At 34.2% G+C, this 26,092-nt stretch overlaps 1 protein-coding gene across 2 annotated transcripts in view; it reads left to right on the forward strand.

Annotated features, from left to right (window-relative positions):
• Window positions 1-26,092, forward strand: part of GRID2 (glutamate ionotropic receptor delta type subunit 2) — a 1,459,902-nt gene that overhangs the window by 347,451 nt on the left and 1,086,359 nt on the right. The window contains exon 1 of one of the 2 annotated variants that reach the window (XM_030819132.1): window positions 7,048-11,288. The exons of the other annotated variant lie outside the window; for it this stretch is intronic. The gene's annotated coding sequence lies outside the window, so the exon portion shown is untranslated. Of the gene's footprint in view, window positions 1-7,047; window positions 11,289-26,092 lie in introns of those variants that run through there. 2 annotated transcript variants of the gene reach the window in all.

The following is a 26,092-nucleotide window of genomic DNA, read 5'->3' on the forward strand; positions in this document are numbered from 1 at the left end:
GGTGAGTCAGGAGAAATGCTAGAGTCCAGGAGTTTGAGGCTTGCCTGGGCAACTTTTTATGACCCTGTCTCTACAAAAAAACAAAAAAAATTAAAAATTAGCCAGGCATGGTGGCACATGCCTGTAGTCTCAGCTACCCAGGAGGCTGAAGCAAGAGGATTGCTTGAGCCTGGAAAGTTGAGGCTACAGTGAGCTGTCATTCTCTCCAAACTGAGTGACAGAGTGAAACACTGTCTTAAAAATATGTAATTTTGGCTGGGCACGGTGGGTCACTCCTGTAATCCCAGCACTTTGGGAGGCTGGCGGGGGAGGGAGTGGATCACAAGATCAGGAGTTCAAGACCAGCCTGGCCAAGATGGTGAAAAATATATATATATAAATATATATTAAATAAATATATATATATATATATATAGTTTTTTTTTCCTCAGTTGGCATCTTGCTGTGTCACTCCAGTCTAGTGGCATGATCACTGCAACCTCCACCTCCCAGGTTCATGAATTATCTGCCTCAGCCTCTCAAGTAGCTGGGATTACAGGCACTTGCCACCACACCCGGCTAATTTTTTTTGTATTTTCAGCAGAGATGGGGTTTCACCATCTTGGCCAGGCTGGTCTTGAACTCCTGATCTCGTGATCTACCCCCACTCGGCCTCCCAAAGTGCTAGGATTACAGGTGTGAGCCATCGCGCCTGGCCAAAATTACACACACACATGCACGGACACGTGCGTGTGTGTGTGTGTGTGTGTTTGTCATTGTTTTCAGGAGCTAGAGAAATTTCGGATACATACACACAAACATTCACATATCTTTTTTCTGAGTAACTGCAATGAATATATCGTAAAATATGGTAAACTTCTGTACCACTAGTTTCTACTTTTGTTCATCGTCTGGTTTTCTCCTATTATCTTGGGCACATTTCCTTTAAGCCCCATGAAAATAGAGAATCTGTTACTATTGTGTTAAAATATGGCCTACTTTTCTATCAAATATATTTCGGTGAAACTACAAAATTAATTTAAACGTTCATTGATTTTAATGAAGACCTATTGTATGCTGTACTTGCTGGATGTTCCACAGCTATAAAACAATAGTGAACCAGCAGATTTGGGTGGGAACAGCATCTTCACTGTTTCAGACAAGTCACTGGTGGCATAGCTTCCATTCTTACAGTTCCTAAAATTATCAGTGTGGGCTCATGCCCAAGCATATTATGAATGCTGCCCTTTGTAATATATTTGTGACCTCTTATGTGGTCATAAATTCTTGAATACTTTTTGGATATTAGGATGGTTAATATCTGTAGCTTAGATATCCTATGTCAAACATACATGAGAACTAATTTTAAGGAATAGTAAAATACACTTCATATGTGGAAAGAGGATGGCTGACATTCTTAGGGGCAGAATTATCCAGGAAGTTTATATAGTTTGGGATATTGCTGGACCATTACTCCAAAGGGTAAATGCTGTATGTTTTAGTGATCTTGGGTGGCTATAACAAAACACCACAGACGGTGTGGCTTAAGCAACAATTTATTTTTCACAGTTCTGCAGACCCAGAAATCCAAGGTTAAGGAAATGGCAGATTCAGTCTTGGTGAGGGCCCACTTCCTGACTTTCCTATCCTCACATAGCAGAAAGAACAAGCTCTGGTGTCTCTTCCTCCCTTAAGAAGGCACTAATCTCATCACAGGACTTCATTCTCATGAGGTCATTTAACCAAATTACCTCCCCAAAGCCACACCTTCTAATACCATCACACTAGCAGTCAGGATATCAACATATGGGTTTCAAGGAGATACAAAGATTCAATCCGTAACACTGCCCATACACTGAAGATTTCAAACTCATGAGTGGCAGTATAAAAATTTGAAGAAGGTGACAAGTAGTTATATAGAGGAGCAGTTTGAGCCAATTTGAGTCAATAAGAGTTTCCTTTTCTCTGCATCCTTGCCAGTATCTGTTATTGTTTGTTTTTTTAATAATAGCTATTCTGACTTGGGTGAAGTGATATTTCATTGTGGTTTTGATTTGCATGTCCCTGATGATTAACAATGTTAAGCATTTTTTTTCGTATCTCTGTTGGCTACCTGTATGTCTTCTATTGAGAAATGTCTATTTCTGTCTTTTGCCTATTTTCAAATGGAATTTTTTAAAAAAATTGTTGAAGTGTTTCAGCTCCTTATATTCTAGATGTTAGTCCCTTGTCAGATGAATAATTTCCAAATATTTTCTCCCATTGAAGATGTCTCTTCATTCTTTTGATTGTTTCTTTTGCTTTGAAGAAGCTTTTTAGTTGAATATGTCTCATTAAAATTTTGCCTGTGCTTTTGAGGTCTTAGCCATAAAATCTTTGCCTAGCCTGATGTCCTGAAGAGTGTTTGTTTTTTTACAGTTTCTTATAGTAATTTTATAAATTCAGGTTTTTTTTGAAGTCTTTAACCCATCTTTATTTGACATTGTAAGTGGTGAGAAATAGGGGTCCAGTCTCATTCTTCTGCATGTGGTTATGCAGTTCTCCAAACACCATTTATTGAAGAAGGTGTTCTTTTTCCAATGTTTGTTCTTGGTGACTTTGTCAAAGACCAGTTGGCGTAAATATGAGGGTTTATTTCTGGGTTCTCTATTCTGTCCCATTTGTCTAATTTTATACCAATATGTTCTGTTTTGGTTACTATAGCCTTGTCTTATATTTCGCAGTCAGGCGGTATGATGTCCCAGCTGTGTCCTTTTTACTCAGAGTTGCTTTGGCTATTTGAGCCTTTTGTGTTGTTCTGTACTAATCTTTGGATTGCTTTCTTCCTTATTTTTATGAAAAATGACTTTTGTGTTTTGATAAGGATTGGATTGGATCTGCAGATTAGTTTGAGTAATGTGGTCATTTTAATTATTTTGATCTGTGAGCATGGGTTGTCTTTCCATTTGTATGTGTCCTTTTTAATTTCTTTCACTGTTGTTTTATAGTTTTCCTTGCAGAGATCTTTCACTTCTTTGGTTAAATTCATTTCTAAGTATTTTATTCTTTTTTTTTTGTAGCCACTCTAAATGGGATTGACTTCTTGATTTTTTTCATCTACTTCATTATTGATGGCTAGAAATATTACTGAGTTTTGTATGTGATTTTGTATCCTGTAAGTTATCAAATGTATCAGTTCTAAGTCTTCAGATTTTCCCCATATAAGATCATGTCATCTACAAAGAGGGATAATTTGACTCCCTCTTTTCCAGTTTGGACACCAATTGTTGTGTTTTCTTTTTGCTTTTTTTCTTTCCTGATTGCACTGGCTAAGATTTCCAGTACCAAGTTTAATAAGAGTGTTGAAAATAGACATCCTTGTCTTGTTCAAGTTATTTGAGGAAAGGCTTTCAACTTTTCCCCATTCAGTATTATGTTAGCTGTGGGTTTCTCATATATAGTCTTTATTATTTTGAGATGTGGTCCTTCTATGCCGAGTTTGTTGAACATTTTTATCTTGTAGAGTAGTAGTTCTATTTTTATTTTTTTAAGGAACTTCCATACTATTTTTTATAGTTGCTGTACTAACTGGTATGCCTAGCAAGAGTATACAAGGGTTTCCTTATCTGTACATCTTCACAAACACTTATTAGCTTTTGTATTTTTTATTTTTTGATAATGGACATTTGTAACAAGGTATGAGGTGATATCTTATTATGGCTTTAATTTGTAATTCTCTGATGATAATAAACATCTCTTTTTGATGTCATTACCAGATAGTGTTTCAAATTGCTGAAAAGCTGCTATCCATTGTTCTCCATATATTTTTTGTAAGTGTAAAGGTCTAACTCACAAAGTTAATAACAATGCTGAGAACAGTACATTCTAGCAAGTTCCTTACCTAGCCACCATGAAAGAAAAATTAAAAAAAAAAAAACTTTTCTTATCATTTCACACAGTAACAGGCCATGAAAAGTTTGTGAAATTGGTCTGTATAATGGCACATGGTTAACAATTACAGAAATGTTTCAAAATGTACTAAAACTTTAAAATCATCACAATCGAATCATAGAGAGTAGTTCTAATACCACATATCACTCTAAACCTACAATTGTTCTGTCACCCCCTATGGAAGGCAATTTCCTGTGAGCTCTCCCATGCAATGAAAATTAATAAATCTCATGCTGAATCCCTGAGAAATGTGCTGCTTCTTGAGAGAATATTAACATGAGGAATTAACTTGTGTTTTAAAGAACATTTTTTAGCAATTAGAGTAACTAATTTTATAAGATGTGACATAATTAAGGTAGGAAAACAGACCAAACTTGGTATATACAAATTTTAGAAAGGTAAACATTATGTCAAAATATGTTCTGAAACAAGGGAATATGGAGGATGCTAAAACAGAAATGCCCATATTGCATTTATTTTTTTTTTTATGAACCTTTGATTTGTCAGCTTACGGTATGGAATTTCCAATCATAAATGTCAGGAAATGAGCTGCAGTATCTTAATATTTATAATATTTCTTTCAAATAGTACAGTAAGAAAAGTCTTTCTTTTAATTAAGATATATATTTTGGGGAAGAAAGAGTGATTATTCAGGGGCATTTGAAAAGTTGGTGGTGAAAGGAGGCTCCAGGGCATCACTTACTTCTTTTATCAATATACCATCACTTAATCTGTGTGAATCATTTACTTGGATTCTTATTGTAATTATTTGTTTGTGACTTCATAGTGTCTAAACTATCACTTTACTTTCTTTATTATTTGTCAGCCTCTACACTTGCATTTATTCTTGTTGTTTCTTAAATTCAAGCTGAATTTGATGGTATGTTTTCCTAATTAATATTTTTCATTATTTTTCTGTTACACCAAATATGCTTATAATCGTGCCATGAAATTATTCAAGTAGATAGCCTCCTAGATCATTTTAATGTTTTAAAAATATGTATTTTTGGTTCACATGAAACCAGCTTAAATTATACTACTGGATACTTATTTATTTTTATTTTTAAAAGTAAAACATTAAGCATGTGTCATTTTGATGCCAGAGTTAACTTTATCAGTATCTGAAAGAGGAAAAACAAAAAGCAAAAAACAAAACAAAACAAAAAAATACTAATAGATGCTCTATTTGTTTTCCTCAGTTTAGTTATGTAGGATTAGTTTATTTTAATTTGGTTTTTATTTTTTATTGAAAAAATCCTTAGACATTTCCCTTTCATAATATGGCCTTTGATAATGTAGTTTCCCTTGTCATTCAGAACATCGTCCTTCTATTCAGAATATAATTAGTTGAAATCTGTATCTGAGTATCTGTGCATGCTGTGGCAAATTGAAATAACTTGTAGATGTGTATCTTTGTTCAGACATGTAAAATACAGTGGTAGGAGAAAGAAAAGTAAGATTCAATTTCTGTAAATTTTATCTCCCAGTGACTATGGACTATGCTAATATATTGTGATTGTTTATGATATCATTTAGTTATTAGGGTAATTATTTACTTTTCTCCACTTTTTTACATGAAATGGAGCTTCAGCCCTTATAAGTAAGAAATATTAAAACAATAATTAAATATACTTTAATTAACATAAAAAATGTTGTCAAATATATTTATAAGGCATATCATGACCTTATGGGAATATAATAAATGATCCATTCAAAGTAGATTTACTCATTATTTCAAACAGTTTAGATAGGGTACTCCTTATTCCAGTTACCCTGGTAGCTGAATAGTGATGAATTATTCTAATTTCTCTATTAAATACTTCTATTAAAATATTTCATCTCATTAAAATGTGAATCCACAGTATATATAACTTCAGAAAGAAATGTTCAGAGAAAGTGAGTGTGTCTGCTGAGCAAACAGTGAAGCAAGAAAAAAGGACTGCACAGGGAATTAGATTAGCCATGCTGGTAAAGGCATAGCTGAAGCCCCATTAGGTCTGGCCCAGACAGCATTTGTGTTTGGAAGAGCTAAGCAAATCACATTAATTAATGCTTACGATTTTCTTTGGTGAAAGGTGCTGATGTCAGAGAGAAGACAGACATTTTCTTTTTTATCTGTACATTATACAAGCCCACCCAGGTCACTGGGCCATTGGAAAGGAAGCAAAAGGAACTGAAGCAAAAATAATCACTATTTTAGCCTCAAAGCAAAAAGAATGCTTACTCATTTACACCATTCCTTTTATTAGAACGCTTAATTTTGAACTACAATGAATGTGTTTTCATGTATGTGTGTGTGCATATATATATATACACACACACAATCACATTCATTGTATGTGTATATGTATCACATTTGTTGTATGTGTATATATATACTTATGTACACACATACACACATTTGCATGTATACATGTATGTGTGTATGTGCATTTCCTTTCCAGAAAATTCCATCAGGAAGGACTCTGACAAAAGAGAAAATTAAAGGAGTACTGTAGTGTTATTTTCTACACTCTAGTTGTTTCTATAGGACTTTCTCTGCCCCAATAAATTACAATGTCATGTAGATGCAGAAATAAAGATGGTTATATTATAAGGAACATAGAGTGTAAATAAAATACTAAAGTTATGTATAAAACAAAATTATATCTTCTAAGAATAAAGTAATATAGCATCTAAATCGTATAAAGTCAAATGAGTGTTAGCACCTTCAAAGCCACTATCCTGAAGTACTTTTCATTTAGTTATTGCCATTTACATGTTTTTTACAAACAACACTTTACAGTAAGGCTTAGAGCTTGCATTTAAAGGAGAGGAATTAGAGAAGGGAATGCTGGGTAAATACACAGGAAATCCAGTTGATTGCTTAGACAGAGCTTCATGTAGTAGCAATTACATCACTTTGGTGGGGAATCAACACAAACTTATCTCTCACTTTTCAGATCTAGACTTTAGAATGTTTCAGAGAGCGTACTCAAAGATAATTTTATTTAAGTGCACTCACTTCAAAAATGTTGCATGAAATGATATAAAAACAAAAATCATAATACAGTATTCTTATGCATTTACCATAATATTTTTATTTGTTTTCTAAGATGTACTCTTCCTGATCAATACTTTAGAAAACATAATGAAAAAATAGAAAATATTTTGGGACAAAGATGGGGGGGGAAGTAAGTTATACAAAATAATAGTCCACTGAGATTGAAGTGTGAAAGAATAAATCCATTCCTGTGCTACATCCAGTGCTCTCTGGTACTCCACATTCTCCAGATTCATTAACACTCCTGGAAATTGCTTTCTGGTACTGCTGAATTCTCAACCTTTACATTTCCATTTTTGTAAGCAGCATGTGGAAAGACTAGTTTTTCTTTAGTTAGTACATTCTTTCCTCGGATAACGTGCAATAAAGTCCGTTAGATAGATGCACATCCTTTCTTATAAACAAGTCTAACACTGAACGTTAACGTTTACTGTGTACCTCTTCTGTTTCCCAAAATTTTGTAACAGCATATTTTCACGAAAATTATTTTGTTATTCTTTCAGATGGTAGAGAATATCCACGAAAATATCATTCTTCCCCCATTCATACTGAAAATTCTAAGATGCCTTAATGTGGACATCATGCATGCAATATTCATTTTTAATGGCTAATCATGCAAGTATATGTGGAAGAGGCCAGAGCTGGGCCAAGATTTCAAAAGTGATGTGTTTTATTCATAAAGATGTGCTAGGACTCAGTAATTACCTATTATTATAGGAAGATACAAAGAATAAGAACAGATTTTTCAAGCTGCTATCCCTAATGTATTTGTCTTTTATTAATTATGAGTGTTTAACTGGGTCAGATTATAAAAGGCTGGTTCCAGTTTACAAACTGTCCAAAACGATCACTAAGAGAGGGTTCAAGTTTGCTTTTGCTTGGGTTTACATAAACAAGACAAAAAGTGGTGCAAAGAAATGATACATGAGTAAATGAACACAGCTTTTCCATGTTTCCTTAGTTCCTTACCAAGCAATTAGCAAAATTCGGTAGTGTATTACTTAGAAGAGTCTTATGGTTGATACTTCTAAAACAGAGAAGGAACCATATGCACAATCAAGAGTTTACCAGCTACTTTAGAAGGTAATTCCTTACTTGCTCATAGACACCTACTCCTTCATTCTGTTTTTTTCTTCAACATTATATCACCTCATGCTTATATATAGATACATTCATTTCCCTTGCATATACCCAATAAAACCTCTTTGCCTTCCTATGAAAACTGTGATTTCTTCTATTGAACTAGATTTAAATTAAAATATATGTTGCGTAAAACAAGGGATGATTTCATTGTTGCATTTGTGCCAAGAAAAATAATTTGAATATTTTGTTCATTAAGATAAACCTATGCCTTCAAGTTAGTCATTTTATGATTAGAAATAATAGCTATTATCAGACCATTTTGGCTAACCTTTTTGGAGGCTATTAATTATTTTCATTTATAACTTCTGAGATAAAAATATTTCTATTTCCACTATTGTAGGACTTTGTCAAGTGGATAAATCTTTAAAATAACCGTGGGCAGAGTGTATCATTATCAGCTAACATGACAGTATGGAGGCGTTATTCACATTACTAACAACACAAGTGGAAAGGGAGAATGGAGAATTTTTTTTAAACCACTCTTTTAATTTTCTTCATGATGAAGTTAGAGCATTAAAAAACTAACAAAGAGGTGTTCTAAGGAAATTCTGAAATGTGACAAAAGTTATATCTAATTATAATTATGACAAATAACATTAAAAAGTCACCCTGTTTAAAAGTATCAAAAAATCTAACATCTAATGTAAGATTTCATTTTCCTAAATTTAAAAATCCTTACATTTATGAGGGCCTAAATATTTTGTGGCCAATACATTAAAAAAATCTTTAAATGAAACAGCTTTACCATAAGTTTTAGTGTGGAATGATTCCTATTACTGTCATTCTTGGTTGGGTTTCGGGGTGAGAATGAACTATGTGCCTCATTTCTTAATGAACATTTATTGATGCAAATGAAAATTATATAAATATTCTGAAATGGGAAAAGGAATATTTGTTAAATTCCCAAATATATTTGCTCCTTCAATTCACAAATCATACCTAATTGATTACCCAACTTTGGAATATTTTAATATCAGCCATTTAAATTTTATTGTTATTGATAACTAGATAATTTTTCTGTTGTCTTAATGATGATGTATATGTTTAATTTCTCAACTGAAATAATGTGGGAAATTACACAATAAATTATTGTGTCAATTAAAAAGAGGGAAATACTGGTAAGTGTAAGCATTTTAAATAGAGTTATCTTTGGCTCGTGTCCAAGGGTAAATGCATATTTCTCATTCTTTATAGCTTTAGTCAATGAGCTTAATTTTGAATAACTAAAAATGCTAGTTACTATGGCATCATATTTCTTTATATAGTACCTATTTTCATACAAAGAAAAGAAAAAAAGTTTCAGATTACTTTAAGCTGAGGATGTCCACAGTTTGTCTTAGTTGATAATGGATATGAATTTTCATATTTTATTCTGCCATGTAAATCTCAATGAAGCCCTATAAGCCCATCTCATCCTCACACAGGTTTCCTTTCTGTGTATGAAAAAGTAAATCATTATTAAGTAATGCAAGAGATAGCCAAATCAGACAGGAACTATTACAACCAATTTTTTTGTTACATATTTTCAAAGGAAACTTCTACAAGGGGTAAAAATGGAATCTTATACATTGCTATTAATGGGCCTCTAAGGAGAAGGAAGGGTATATTTACTGCGTCATAATTTTATTATGGTGGCACTCCAAAAATGACCAAAAGGATTCTTAGGATAATTGTAGCTATCAAATTACTGAGCTATGTTATCTTGTAACTTGAGGCTGAAGACAGTAAGAAAAATTCAGGAAATGTATTTTTAACATATACATACATAAAATACTTCAATAAAAATGGATATATGATGAATCATATCCAAGCAAAACAGTTACTTTGAATCACTGTCTCTGCTATATGGTATTCCTAACTTCTCCAGACACTACTTTGCAAACCAGGGATAAAGAACAAAAAAAAAAGGTAAACTTTGAAGTGAATTATTGGGATATGATTGTGAATCGTTTTTGCTGCAGGCAACGTGGCATGAAACAGAGCGTACAAACTGGGAAAAGTAGAGGAGAGATGAATTTATGGATTATCTGGAACATATATTCCAAATCAATTGTTTTCTAAGTTATTTCCTGAAATGGTTTTGTAAGTTCATTTGAATCAACAAACAATATTTGGAATTTTCTGGAGTGCTTATATCAGGTTTCTGATTATAAAAGAATGTATACTATATTGTTTAATAAAAAGTATGTAATTCATCAATATATTTAAATACAACATTCAGAAATTTTTAAATATCCTCTTATTGTGAAGTCAAAACTACTGAGTAACAAGAAGTTACTTGCTATTTTAAGTTTGCTAAAGAATGATACTGTGCTTTTGAGCTCATTAAAAATAATATATATTTATCAGTCAAACATAGTGAGATCGAGTATCATCATGCAATTCATATGCTAGAGGCTGAAGCCTGTGTCTTCAGGCCACTACACATATAAAAAGCCAAACTGCTCAGCCTTTGATACAAGTGAAGTGACTTGATACTCTAAAAAAATTACCAGCCTCTTGATGGACAAAAATATGAAATGACAAGGGTAATTTCAAGTAGCTCCAAGTAAATTAACCATAATATTTACTAATAGTATCATCTTTGCTAATAAGAATTAGGGCATTAATAAACACTGGGAAAATAAAATGGGCTTCAAAGTTCACCTGTGTAAATGGATGAAGGTCACAAGAAATCAAAAAAGGTTAGACATAATATTGTTTTAAAAGCTTAATATACTAGTCAGGAAGTAACTGGGAAATTCATTGAACATCTTTTGTTTTTTAGGGTCATTCTTTCTGTAGGAATATGCATATGCTATAAGTGAATTATCACAATTACTAAAATTAGTTGTCTAGTATACAGGCAAAGTTGTCGCCTAATATTTTGTCATTTTTGGAAGCATCAATTTCACAAACATGTCTTTTTTGTTGGCTTATTTTGTGGTTTACCTTTTTTTCCAATTCTTATTTTGGTACATACACATAGTATAAAATTTGCCATCTTAACTGTTTTTAAGTGTACAATTCAGTGGTCTTAAACACATTAATGTTGTGCATCCATCACCACCATCTATCTGCGGAACTCTTTTCATCTTGGAAAACTGAAACTCTATCCCATTAAACTAAATCTCTATTCTCCTGTCCCTGCAGCACCTGGCAACTGACATTCTCCTTTCTGACATTATAATTTTGGCTACTCTGGGTACCTCATGTAAGTGGAATCATGCATCATTTGTCCTGTTGTGATTTGTGTATTTCACTTCACATAATGTCATCAAGATTCGTCCATGTTGTAGCGTGTGTCAGAATATTTCCTCTATTTAAGATGGAATAGTATCCTCCATTTTACTTATCTTTGCTGTAACGTTTATTATTTCCTTCCTTCTTCTACCTCTGGGTTTTGCCTGTTTGTCTTGTTATAGGTCCATAAGTTGTATGGAGAGACTATTGATTTGAGATATTTTTTTCTTTTAAATTCTAAGTAAATGAAAATGAAATTTCATTTCAGTTATTATACTTCCCAGCTCCAGATTTTCCTTTTGATTATTTTAAAATGTATCTATAAATTTTCTTCTTAGCGCTATTTTGTCCCATCCCATAGGTTTTGGTTTGTTGCATTTTTGTTTTCTTTTGATCCTATTTTCTAGTTTCCCTTATTATTTCTTTTTCTATCAATTGGTTGTGTAAGACTATGTTTTTAAATTTCCAGTAATTTGCTCACTTTCTAGATTTTCTTCTATTATCGATTTCTAAATTCATCCTATTTTGGTTGGAGAAGATTTTCTTTTATGACTTCCATTTAAAATATATATATATTGGGACTTAGGTCTCATGTGCAGTTAAGAAGAATGTGTATTCTATTGTTGTTGGGTATCATGTTCTTTATACGTCTATTAGACCTAGTTAGCTTATTGTGTTTCTTCTCTTTCCTTACTTATCTTCTGTCTGGTTGTTCTCTTCATTATTAAGAATGAGATATCAGTCTCTACTTTTATAGAACTGTCTATTTATCTCTTAAATACTGTTAATTTTTGCTTCATGTATTTTGATGTCTCTTATTAGGTACATGAATGTTTACATATCTTCATGCAGTGTTGATTCTGTTACTAATACATAATGTCCTTCTTTGTCACTTGTAACCTTTTTAAATTTAATGTCCATATTTTCTGACTTTAGTATAGTTACCCCTGCTTTCTTTTGGTTACTATTTGTATGGAACATCTTTTTTAAATCTGTCATTTTCAACCTATTTCTGTCTTCGGATCCAAAGTGAATCTTTAGTAAACAGCATATTGTTGGATGATTTTAAAAGTCCACTCTGCCAATCTTTTTTTTTTAATTTCAGAGTTTAATCTACTTATGTTTAAAGTAATTACTGATAAGGAAAATCTTCTGTCATTTTGCCATTTTTTTCTGCAAGCATTATAAATGTTTTGTTCCTGATTTTCTGCATTACTGTCTTCTGTGTTTGATTTTTTTTTGTAGAAAAATATTTGAATTCCCTTCATATTTCCTTTTCTGTGTATCCTAGAGCTTTTTTATGTGGTTACCATGGTAATTACATTTAACATCCTCAAGTCATAACACTCTAGTTTGAATTTAAGCCATTTTAACTTCAATAACATAAAAAAAAAAAAAAACTGCTTCCTGGCAGCTTAGTTTCCACCCTGTTCAGTAGTTCAGCTGTTGATGTAACAAAAACACATTTTATGTATTATGTGTCCAAAAATGTAATAATTTTTCCTAACGCATTAGTACCTTAAATTATATGGAAACAATATGTATAGTTATAAACCAAAGTTACAATAATGCTAACATTAAATTTTTCATGTATTTATTTTTACTGCAGTCTTTATTTTTTCATATACCTTTGAGCTACCATCTAACATCCTTCATTTTAAACTGCAGGAGTGTTTTTTAGCATTTCTTTCAAGGCCGATTTAGTGGTTATAAATGCAGCTTTTGCTTATTTTAGAATTTGTTTTATTTTTCTCTAACTTTTGAAGATAGTTTTACCACATATAGGATTCTTGGTTGACAGGTTTTTTTTTCTAGTAGTTATTTAAATATAATAGTCCATTTCCTTCTAGACTGCAAAGTTTCTGATGAGATATCTACTGATAATCTTATTGAGGTTGCATATTATGAATTACTTTTCTGTTTATGATTTCCAGATTCTTTCTTTGCCTTTGGCTTCCCACAGTTCAATTAAAATGTGTCTCAGTGTGGGTTTCTTTGAGTTCACAATATTGAATTCATTAAAGTTCTTGAATGTTTATATTCCTGTCTTTCATCAAATTTTGGAAATTTTCAGAAACTATTTAAATATTTTATCTGCCTCTTTTCAGACTACTATAATGTGTATATTGGTCTTCATGATTGTGTTTTATACATTTAGTTTTCACTTTCCTCAATCATTTTTTATTTCCATCCCTCAGATTCAATAAATTCCCTTGTCCTATATCCAAATGCACTGATTCTTTTTCTGCCTATTCAAAACTACCTTTCAAACAGTATAATGCATTTTTCATTTCAGTTATTATACTTCCCCGTTCCGGACTTTCCTTTTAGTTATTTTTAAAATACTCTATATTTTAATTTTGTTCCTACATATATATTTCTTACTTCCCCTGTGCCTTCCTTCTGTTCTTTGAGCATCTTGAAGACAATTGTTTTAAAGTCATTGTCTAGTAGATCTACAATCAGGACTTTCTCAAGGACAATTTCTGTTGGTTTATTACCTTCCACTGAATGGAACATACTTTACTGTTTCTTCGTATTCCTTGTGATTTTTGTGTTGAAAACTATATTTTAATCCAATAATATGGCAAATTTGGAACTCATATTTTACTCCTTCACCTGGATATGCTGCTTTTATTTTGATTTGGTTTGTTTTGTTTGGAATGCTGTAGGCTATCTCCATGCCAAGGATTAGGCTGATGTGTAAACTTAAGGTTTTTGTTTTGTTTTGTTTTTTGTTTTTCAGACATTTCTGAGCCTGCATCTCTCCCTGGGCATTCCTGAAAACTTTCTAATTTTCCCGTATTTTCAGGTTGTGTGAATGTTTTAGTCTTTAATCACTGTTTCACAAAAATGAGAAAAAGAAAAAATTAAGATTAAAAAAAATACTCACTTCAGCTTTATATATCCTGGAAGTCACTTCAGCCAAAGAAAATGCTACTTGGAACAATAAGGGGGAGATGTAGCAAGAGTAGGTGACTGCCTTTCTGTTTGTCCCTCCTTGATCAAATACAGCAATTAATGATCAGAACACACAGCCCCAATGGTAGAGAACAGTGTCCTTACTGCCCACCCTGCCTCCCATGAGTTGTATGAAAACTGGTCTAGTAACATGTGTACAACTACCTGCCATAGAGTTTGTTAGTGTGAAAGGTGGCTGCTGTTGAGTTAAGAAGTGATATTGACCAAAGTCTACTTCAGTTTACCACTAAAGCCTTCCCCTAGAAGATACAACCCTTTATAGAGTTCTAAAGAAGTTACATGGGAAAGATTTTTGCTTGTGTAATTATTGTCTGAGTGAAAAAACTTATTATTGGTGCTTCCTACTCCACTGTCTTCCCAGAATTCTCTTATTTTGAGTTTTTAATAATATTTGAATTTCAAAGACTTCCTAATAATTATAAAGGATATAACACTGGGTAAAAGTAGAAGTGGGTCAACAGATATTTTTTTGTAATTATACTTTTATGAGTCCCATAATATAAAATTTAGATGGTTTAATCCCTTCTCTGAAATATGTTTCACTTATTATTAGAAGATACACATTATTTTTAATTTAAATATAATGACTACGTTTACTATTTTCTGTTCATTTACAATCCAAGAACAAATAAATATCCATAGCAACATAGACTCTAGAAACGTCCTCCATATGCACTACTCAATGCATACTTCTTACTTATTTTTGCCTAGATTATATATATTCATAAATTTTTAACTGGACAGTCACCCTAGCGTATGAGAATTCATTTAAGACAAATCTAGAAAATAAAAAAAAATACTGCCTAGAGTGAAAAATTATATATGGTGTTGGAATAAAATTTTTTAATTCCTTATTAAAGTAAATCTCATTCTCTTGCTTGGATTGACATTTGATCAACTGATGTTCAGCTTAAATAAGTTGTTTGCGTTTCTAAAACAGACAACAAGATATAGTTAAAATATATTTAGTTTCAGTCCCTGCACTTCAAGAATTAATGTAGTCCTCTTCAAAGATTATGACTTTTTCTAAATATACTCCTCATATCACCAGAAATTGAGAGCTTTCAGCATATGGTACTACCGGTATCATCAAACTGAAAAAGCAGAAATGCTGTCCTTATCCTTTCCTGATCATTAAATGTCATCAGTGATAAAGCTTAAGTGAAGCAGTTTGTTAAGATGGAGGCTGTCGGTACTGCTCTGTAGAATACACGAGGTCAGATTCCACAGTGTCAAGGAAAATCAAGCTAATGGAGCAATTTAATCAAAATTAACTGAGTATAAGTCTGTCTCTTAAAAATGAGATTGATGAAGGGTTATTTCCAGCTTTTTTGGCTTAAGGTGAAATGAATGTCCATACTTTTTAATGTTATCTTCCTCAGTCTTTTCCTATAATCATAGTTTTAACAAATAATAATGGTTTATAGAAGTTAGAAATGTAAAAGACCTGTGAGGTTATTTAAGCTACTGTACACTGTGATTGGATTTTTTTATTCTCTGTATATACCTCTCATATCCATACTGAGTTTAGTTCATAATATAGACTCTAAGCTGAGAAGTAATCATATATTGAGGCATCTATTAATGCTTCATTTAAAACCCATACCCTTACCTTAAATTTTAGTGTAATCCTGCTGACAAACTTGTGTGAGCCAACTGGGTAGATTTTAGTTAAGCAATCTAGATTCCTGTTTCTGTCACAAAACAGCTCATACAAGTCAGCAGAATTGGCGTATATCTGATTAAATGCAGTAGAGATAGATGCAGTACACCTTTAGCATGACTTACTCCTCTGTCATTGGGATATGCTGTTCTCTTCATAAAATCACTTTTACTACTCCAGAAAGTTAAATAGCTCACATTTTTACTTCCTCCACTCTGCTTACTTATGCATAAATATTATAGTCCCCTTGCCAAGTAGTCAGTATTTATAATTAACATATTTACTAGATTGACAACATTAAATGTAAAGAGATAGACATGGTGGTGACCAAAAAAGGAATATATTGGGCCTTGTTACTTGGGAAAAGATTTTAGCATGGTAGTATAGCTTGATAGTATTTGGTCATAATTAAGAGATTAAAAATTTCTTTCATGACTTTGTTTCTTCACTCTTGCAATGTCGTTTATTGCATATATTGATATAGTTTTAAAAAATTAAAATTCACCTCTCCTAAACATTTTCTGCTTTTGAAAAAGTCATTGAAAAAAATGTTCTGAATATATACAAGAATGAAATTAAAGGGCAAAAAAATAAGAGTTAAAGTTCTATTCATTTTTATATTATTAGTCTAGGAGAGTGGTACATTTAATTAAACATAGAAACTTAAAGACATTGAATACGACTTCTCTGTTGCTACTCTATGCCTTATAATACTCACTACCAGACAGGGTAGGTATGTAACTACTAACAACCCTAAAATATAAAAAATACATCAACTAGAAAGCTTTGTATATTATAAAATTCTGTCAGCGTGGTAGGGTACCTCAGCAGCGATCCTATGGAGAACTGAAACAGAGTAACTGCAGGCAGAAGATATCTTTTTAAAGGAACTTGCTGATAAAAAGCTTCAACAGCATGACATATCTCTGACGTGCTGGGAAACAGCAGCTGACAGAGCAAACCAACATATAACAATTGGTTTCAGGGGTGAATATATAGGACCATAAACCAAATGAAGCTTGTGAACAGCCGCCAGAGTTGCAAATCAAAAGCCATTATACGCCTATTCCATTTGGGGCCAACTGTTGAAACTAATAGTGCCCTTTCCTTTAGATTTTCTTGAATAAAGGCAGCTATCAACTAGTGACCAGACCATAAGGAATATCATTTTACTTACGATAGAGAAATTATATAGCATTTGGAAATTTTATTTAATCTACTATCCCTTTCAATTTTGTATTTAAAATCTTATCCTAAGGCAAGCCACCTTCCAATAACAATTATTAAATATATGAGCTGCAATTGACTATCATGATTTCTTGCATTCTAATCAACTAAAGAGAACTTCCAGATACATTCTGTACTGTAAGTAATTGAGCTATTCCTCATTATGCCCGACTTGATTTGCAAAGGTGATGAGATATCTTCACAGTTGATGAGGAGGCTGGTTGCACCAAAACTTGCAGAAGTGTTTTCTCCATTCTTGCTACTGTAAAATAATGTGAATAACATAAAGGACTTTACTAGGCTGTATACTGAAAGAATAATAAATCATTAGCACCACAGGAGAGAGTTGTAATAGCCTTTGATTAATCTATAATCTACCAGTATTGCAATATTCTTTGTTAATGGAATTTTCAATTAGAATGTTATTTGAAACACAATTCATTTTACATTTATTAAATGTTCCGCATACTATTATGTTGTCATTAGGTAGCATTTAGCAAACTGATCATTAAAGCAGCAAATGAGGACCACAGATTTCTTATCATTTTTGGGAGATTGCAGTGGCTTTGGGAACTTTTTTTTTTTTTAACAGATTTAATGATAAGATTCCATCATCTTCTTTCACAGTTTTTTCATCTCATTATTCCTATTTGTGGATGAATACTTGGTAAGGTATTTACTATTTTGAGTTTATTTTTATGCTTATGAACATTAGGTAAACATTGGCTTCATGATATTACTTACTTTATAAGGTTTTAAGTAAATTATTAAAAATATAGAGTAAGATTTCAGTTAATCTCGGCTATTTTATTATTGCTAACAAATGTAGGGTAAAATTTCAGTAAATGTTAAAAATACTAATTTAATATGTAACACATGTAGAGCTACAAGGTGGTAGGAAATGTTCTAAATGCTTTGCATATCTTAATTGTTTGACTTGCATAATATAAGCATTATTTGAAGTAGGTAGTATTGTTATTTCTACCTTACAAATAAGAAAACCTGGTGCTTAGGATAAGTAGTTGGTCCAAGGTCAACTTGAGGTTTGGACCTGAGACTGTTCAACTTCAAAATCTGTCCCATCAGTTACTGTACTTTAAAACTCTCTGCCAGCAGTATTGAACAAAATAGGATGTTATAAAATATTTATTTGTGACACTGATATTTGGAACCCAAAATGTATATATCAAATAGAAATAATGCATAGTAACTGTATAGTCTGTTCTCACATTGCTATAAAGAACTACCTGAGGCTGCATAATTTATGAAGAAAAGAGATTTAATTGACTCATAGTTCCACAGACTGTACAGGAAGCATGGCTTGGAGGCCTCAGAAAACTTAAAATCATGGTCGAAGGTGAAAGGGAAGCAAACATGTCTTACCATGGCGGACAGGAGAGAAAGAGCTAAGGGGGAAGTGCTATCCACTTAAACAATCAGATCTCATGATAACTTACTCACTATCATGAGAACAAGGGGGAAATCCCATGATCCAAACACCTCCCACCAAACCCCACCGCCAACACTTAGGATCACAATTCAACATGAGATTTTGGTGGGGACACAAAGCCAAACCATATCTCTAGCCAATACCCACTCTAGATTCAAGCCTTGTTAGAGTCATATTGTATCAAACATCATATTATATGGAAAACTACATTCAGGCTTCCATTTTCAGCCTTCATTTTTTTAATCATGTTACTGAACTGGCAATTGAAATAGTGACCATCTCCAAATCCTACCAATTTCCAAAGAGACAGTTTTTCCTCCTTTGGCCTTTGACAGAGGATTCAGGAGTCAAGTATAAGAAGTAAGGAATAGATTTTTGTCAGCTGTGAACCCAGAGGAGTTAATTGTTGGAAGTGTTGCATAAAAGTAGTCTAGGGAGGCAAATGTACAATGTACTGGATAGTGAGAAGCAAGGAGGGTTCTGAGAGAGAAAAAGTGTCCAGATAGGAAGATAATATATTCTTTTTCCCTTTACCTTTGAACTTTTTAATGTAGATCTCTTCTCATGAGTCATATCATTTCTCAGATATTTGAAAAATAACTTTTGCTAATAACTGTAATATCTTTCTAGAACCTTTCCTTGAATGTATCAAATGTTGACAGACCATATGGTTTCAGGATACCCTTACATACTGATTGCTTGAAACTGGTTGTTAAATTGAGGCTTAGAATTAGATTAACTATTAAAAAATAGCTTAACCAACAGTTTGAAACACAGTGAGATTTTTATTATTTAAACGTTTTAATATTATGTCATAAAAGATTGAATTCAGTTTTTTATTGATTTTGTTTTTATCATAGGAAATTTCAAACATATACAAATGACAGAGAATCGTATAGTATATTTCCATGTGTCCATAACCCACCTTCAAAAATTATCATTACATGTCTGGTCTTGTTTCACAGACCTGCACTGCAAGCTCCGCCTCCCGGGTTCACGCCATTCTCCTGCCTCAGCCTCCTGAGTAGCTGGGAATACAGGTGCCCACCACAATGCCCGGCTAATTTTTTGTATTTTTTAGTAGAGACGGGGTTCCACCATGTTAGCCAGGATGGTCTGGATCTCCTGACCTCATGATCTGCCCGCCTCAGCCTCTCAAAGTGCTGGGATTACAGGCGTGAGCCACCGCACCTGGCCGAGCCTCTTTTAACCTATAAATTCTGTACGTTTCTTAGCTTTTTTATTTGTTGGTTTTATTTGTTTCTTTGTTTGTTCTTGAAGTTCATTGTTGATTCACATGGAGCATGTGAGAGGTGACAGCGTGCTGGCAGTCCTCACAGCCCTCGCTCGCTCTCAGCGCCTCCTCTGCCTGGGCTCCCACTTTGGTGGCACTTGAGGAGCCCTTCAGCCCACCGCTGGACTGTGGGAGCCCCTTTCTGGGCTGGCCAAGGCCAGATCCCGCTCCCTCAGCTTGCAGGGAGGTGTGGAGGGACAGGCGCGAGCAGGAACCGGGGCTGCCTGCGGCGCTTGCAGGCCAGCTGGAGTTCCGGATGGGCGTGGGCTTGGCAGGCCCCACACTTGGAGCAGCCGGCTGGCCCTGGCGGCCTGGGCAATGAGGGGCTTGGCACCTGGGCCAGCAGCTGCGGAGGGTGTACTGGGTCCCCCAGCAGTGCCAGCCCACCAGCGCTGCACTCGATTTCTCACCGGGCTGCCTTCCCATGGCGCAGGGCTCGGGACCTGCAGCCCACCATGCCTGAGCCTCCCACCCCCTCCAGGGGCTCCTGTGCAGCCCAAGCCTCCCTGACGAGTGCCACCCCCTGCTCCATGGCACCCAGTCCCATCGACCACCCAAGGGCTGAGGAGTGCCAGCACACGGCACAGGACTGGCAGGCAGCTCCACCTGCAGCCCCGGTGCGGGATCCACTGGGTGAAGCCAGCTGGGCTCCTGAGTCTGGTGGGAACGTGGAGAACCTTTATGTCTAGCTCAGGGATTGTAAACACACCAATCAGCACCCTGTGTCTAGCTCAAGGTTTGTAAATACACCAATCAATACCCTGTGTCTAGCTCAGGGTTTGTAAATGCACCAATCGACACTCTGTATCTAGCTGCTCTGGTGGGGCCTTGGAGAAACTTTGTGTCCATACTCTGTATCTAACTGATCTGATGGGGACTTGGAGAACTTTTATGTCTAGCTTAGGGATTGTAAACGCACCAATCAGAGCCCTGTCAAAACAGACCACTCGGCTCTACCAATCAGCAGGACGTGAGTGGAGCCAGATAAGAGAATAAAAGCAGGCTGCCGGAGCCAGCAGTGGCAACCCGCTCGGGTCCCCTTCCACACTGTGGAAGCTTTGTTCTTTCGCTCTTTGAGATAAATCTTGCTACTGCTCACTCTTTGGGTGCACGCTGCCTTAAGAGCTGTAACACTCACTGCGAAGGTCTGCAGCTTCACTTCTGAAGCCGGCGAGACCACGAGCCTGCCAGGAGGAACGAACAACTCCAGACGCGGTGCCTTAAGAGCTGTAACACTCACCGCAAAGGTCTGCAGCTTCACTCCTAAAGCCAGCAAGACCACAAGCCCACCAGAAGTGAGAAACTCCGAACATCAGAAGGATCAAACTCCAGACGCGCCACCTTAAGAGCTGTAACACTCACCGTGAGTGTTCACGGCTTCATTCTTGAAGTCAGTGAGACCAAGAACCCACCAATTCCAGACACACGTGGACTTAATTTAAGCTCCAAGACATTGCCATGTCCTCTGTAAGATAAGATCCCCATGTTCCCTACATATTTTTCACAAAATTTTCATTATACATTTATGTATAATGAGATGTTACATTTTCTTAGTAGTAAAGCAGTTCCTCAAAAAAAAAGTACCATGTGATTCAGCAATTTCACTTCTGGCTATACAGCCAAAATAAGTGAAATCATGGCCTCAAATAGTTGCTTATACACCTGTGTTCAGAGCAGCACTATTCTCAATAACCAAAAGGTAGAAGCAACCCCAATGTCAATCAGCAGATGACTGGACAAGCAAAATGTGGCATATGCATATAATGCAATATTATCCAGCTTAAAAAGTGAGGAAATTCTGACACATGCTAAAATACGAGTTAATCTTGAAGACATTATGCTAAAATCACAGAAAGACAAATATTACACGTTTCCACTTATATGAGGTACCTAAAGTGTACAAATTCATAGAGACAAAACAGATTGGTGGCTGCCAGGGGTTGGGAAGAGAGGAGGTTGGGGAAATAATGTTTAATGGGTACAGTTTCAGTAGGGGAAGATGGAATAGTTCTGACGATGGATGGTGGTGGTGATTACACACACTGTGAATGTACTTAATTCCACAATGCTGTACACTTAGAAATGGATTAAAGAGCAAATTTTAAGTTATATGTGTTTTACCACATAAAAAAGAGATTAAAAAATAGTTCAGTAAGTTCTTGGCTAGTAAGTTAAACAAAAGATCAGAGGAATAAGACAACTTGGCAGGAACCTTATGAAAAGGATTCTGCTACTGAAATGGTTAAATTTAATAACTCTTAGGTGGTAAGAAAATGACCCTGTGTCTATGTATTAATTCTTATTACTGATATATCCACTGGCCTCTTTCTCATTTCTCCTTGCATGTGAAAAAAGTTTTTCTAATTCATGCCCCAAATTGAACTCTTGATCTCCTTTATAAAACACCACAAAAAGTTGTTCTTGCTGCATTACATTCCATCTCAGTGAGTGACAACTCCATCATTCTGACTGATCATGCCAAAATGTTGGAGGCATCTCAGTTTCCCCTTTCTCTCCCATGATATATCCAGTCGTACAAGAAAATTTACAGATTCTATTTTCTAAATTATCCAGGATTCGATCACTTCTACCCTGTTCCAAAATGACTTCCTTTCTAGGTGGCAAGCTTTTATTTGTTTGTTTGTTTAATAGCTTTCTACCTGATTTCATTATTTTCTTCCTTGGTGAAAGGCTATTTTCACTACATCATCCAGGGAAGTTATGTTACATAAATCAGATCATGTTCCTTCACTACTGAAACTTCAGTTGATTCCCTTTCTACTTTTAGTAAAATCCAGTCATTCCTTAGTCACTCCACCCATGCCACATTGACCTCATTTTATTCAAATAAACCAAGTACCTTACCACCTCAGGAGCTTTGCACTCATTATGTCCTGTCCTATAACTGTTTGCCCTCAAATATGAGTTTCATGACTAATTTGCTTACTTTCTTTAGATCTTTATTCAAATTTTACCTTTTTAATGATGTCTTCACTGAATATTTTTTATTGCAATTTCATCCCCCTGTATATCTATCAGTCTTCTCTGCTGTACTTTTCTTAGTAATATTTATCAGCATCTCACATACTATGTTACTTCTGTATTTTATTTATTGGTACTCCCATACTCAGTTATAAATTTGATAAGGGCAGGATTTTTTCTCTGATGTCTAAAACAATTCATAACATGTAGTAAACCACCCAACATTTTTTAAGTTAAATGAATAATAACATATCTTTACTTTATGACTAAGGAGTATGTTAATGGCCTAATGGGTAAAATTACTATCATAGAAGCAAGAAATCTCAAAGTCTGAAGTAATTCAATACGTTAGTCACTGGTGTCTGCTACTTGGGTATGGAAAAAAGATTAGTGTGGGTCATGTAGCACAGTCTATTGCATTTGGAATTAGCTCTGCAAGATCCCATGTAGTTGGCGTTACTTTTTTAAAAATAAATTGATGAGCACTTTAAAAAAAAAAAACTTAGATTCAGGGACCAATACTGATAATATATGTTTTGATGACAGTATTAAAAATAAATGAGTTATCAGAGAGTGTAAGCATTTATGAAACATTTGCTATGTATCGGATACTCTCCTGGGCCCTTTAGACATTATTTTCACATGCTATTTTATTCAGTTCTAATCAGTATACTACAAAGTGTGTATTTCTATTGGCATATTTTCAAATGTGAAACTTGAGGATTATAGAATAAGAATCATTTGTCAAATCCCATAAAATGAGTAACTTGTAGAGTTGACATACCTTGTGTCATCTCTCTGACTGTAAATAGCTTTTTTTTTTTTTATCCTCCCAGTATCTTATAGTAGAGAACATTCGTCCCCTGGAAATTAATTAAATATTAGAAATAAATGTGATCAGTTTTAAATGTAGCTTCAATTCCTAAACATCTGTTTTCAGAACTCTTTGTTAAACCATGGAAAGATCTATTTCCTTCTTTTCATAAGTCTTTGGTCAAGCCTTGAAAACTAAAATCAATGTACTGATTCAACTAGTATGGTCTTTTTAAGTTTTATTGGATTTTTGTTTGGCTTTAGTTCTTTTATTTTTTGCAGTTTTAATCTGTGCACAGAAAACATCTTTGTAGCTTGTAAATACACATCAGACACACCCTGCTGTTCCCCAGAAGTCTATTCCTTGTTGCTGTTAATAGCAGAGCAGCATTTTTTTCTTAGTCACCATTTCTTCCTGCATACAGAACCATTACCCTCTGTCTACTTCTATCACCCTGAAATCTATCTTACTTTTCAGATCTTTTTCGCTATACCTCTTTCAAGAAATCAGGTATTAAAAATAAATAATTATTATCTGATATTCAACCTATTTTTAACACCTCAGTTATTTATTTTTGATACTTGATTTTTTGAAAAAGCATAATGTTAAGGAAGTAAGGTATCTTCATTAATATAAATCTTTCACAACTGAATAGGTTTATTTTTATAAACTAGCACTTGTTTTTCATTTTATACTATACTCAATTTATTTAGATCTGTTAATTGCCTCTGAATAGTATGTGAAAACTGTCATCATTCAGCTTGGGAAAAATATCCTCATAATGAAATTATTTACAGCTATGTCTGTCATTAGTGTCATTAGTGCCACTAATAGAAAATAAGAAAATTGGAATGGCAAAGGTTAGACATATAATTGATTTCTTTCTTCTGATATTTAATTGCAAGTGCTAAAACTTCCTAGATGTTAAATTGACTGAAAAAAAAAAAAAAAAACATGATAGAAGCAGATGTATGTTGTAGGGGTAGAGGGTTCACTGTATTTGATATTTATATAGCTCTGTGAGTGACTCAATTCAACTTTCCTGGCTTAGGGGAAAAGGGTTAATGTTTGACCTGACCGGTGAGTCCCAATGATAAGAGGTCAGGAAGAACTCTTTACTGGGGATTTAGAAGGTTATAGAATAATGAAGGATGCAGCTATGAGTCCAGCAAATTGTGAATGTAAACAGAGGGCATTTTAGGGAAATTATTTAGTGTAAGTTTTTCTACCATGGTGGATGCGATATGAAATAGACACAAGACAAATCCTAATCCAAAATTTACCTTAAAATAAATATATAGCTATAACTTACATTAAAGAATCTAACAACTTAATTTTACCATTCACACATTTAATAAGTATACATTCAGAAATGTACTCTTCAGTGAACTGTAGGAATACAAATGTGAATCAAATTAGTCAAGGATTAGGCCCTGAAAATTGAATTATCATATGTTAAGTGTGCACAAATATTTAAGCACAAAGTAGAAAATGATATATTTTTAAAAGAGGTCTCCCCCAAAAACAAGCAGTAAAAGAAAGGGGGTAATTTTTATCAGTTGCAGAAGCTTTAGGGAGAAGTAGCAACTAAACTGAATCTTGAACAGTTTGATAAAGGCAACTAAGTAGATGAACAGCATAAAGAATAATGAAAATAACAAATTCATTATTATTTTAGAACAATAATCACAGGGTCAGAGCTGTATTCATGGAAAAATACATGACAAGGGAGAACCCTTAGGTGAAGTCACTAATGAAAATGCACAGTTTAATCGAGACATGAGGAATGGCAAGTGTACAAGGCATATGCATTTGCAGCACAAAGAGAATCACAAAAGAAAAATGAGATTTCTGTCCCAGAGATACTTAGGTGGCAATTTCTGTGCCAGAATTACTTAGGTGATTGGAAATGTAAAGCATGAACTCAAATCTGAAGGTAGCTGTCCAAGAGTCAAGAGTTACTGATTTTGCTAAGAAAACAATATAGAAAGAAAAATAAGATTAAAGTAATTTTCTTAAGAAATACCTATATTTAAAGAATAAGAGAAAGAAGTTAGAGAATGAAGAGTAATCAGAAACAATCCAGGAAAGAACAGCACCACAGAAACCTTTAAAAATAATTTCAAATAAAAGGAGTATTGATACTGTACATTAAGATTGGTTGCAGCTTACAAAAGCTACATATTCTATATATGGATTTATATGAGGCTATAGAAAAGATAAAACTACAGGGACAGGGAACACATCAGTGATTGCCAGCGACTGTGGGTGAGGGTAATTACTGAAGACAAAGGGAAAGCATAAGGTAATTTTTTTAATTGATGACTGTTCTTTATCAATATTGTGGCTGTAGATCGTGAACC

The sequence above is a fragment of the Nomascus leucogenys genome, chromosome 9 (assembly GCF_006542625.1).
Source record: "Nomascus leucogenys isolate Asia chromosome 9, Asia_NLE_v1, whole genome shotgun sequence".
Lineage (NCBI taxonomy): Eukaryota > Metazoa > Chordata > Mammalia > Primates > Hylobatidae > Nomascus > Nomascus leucogenys.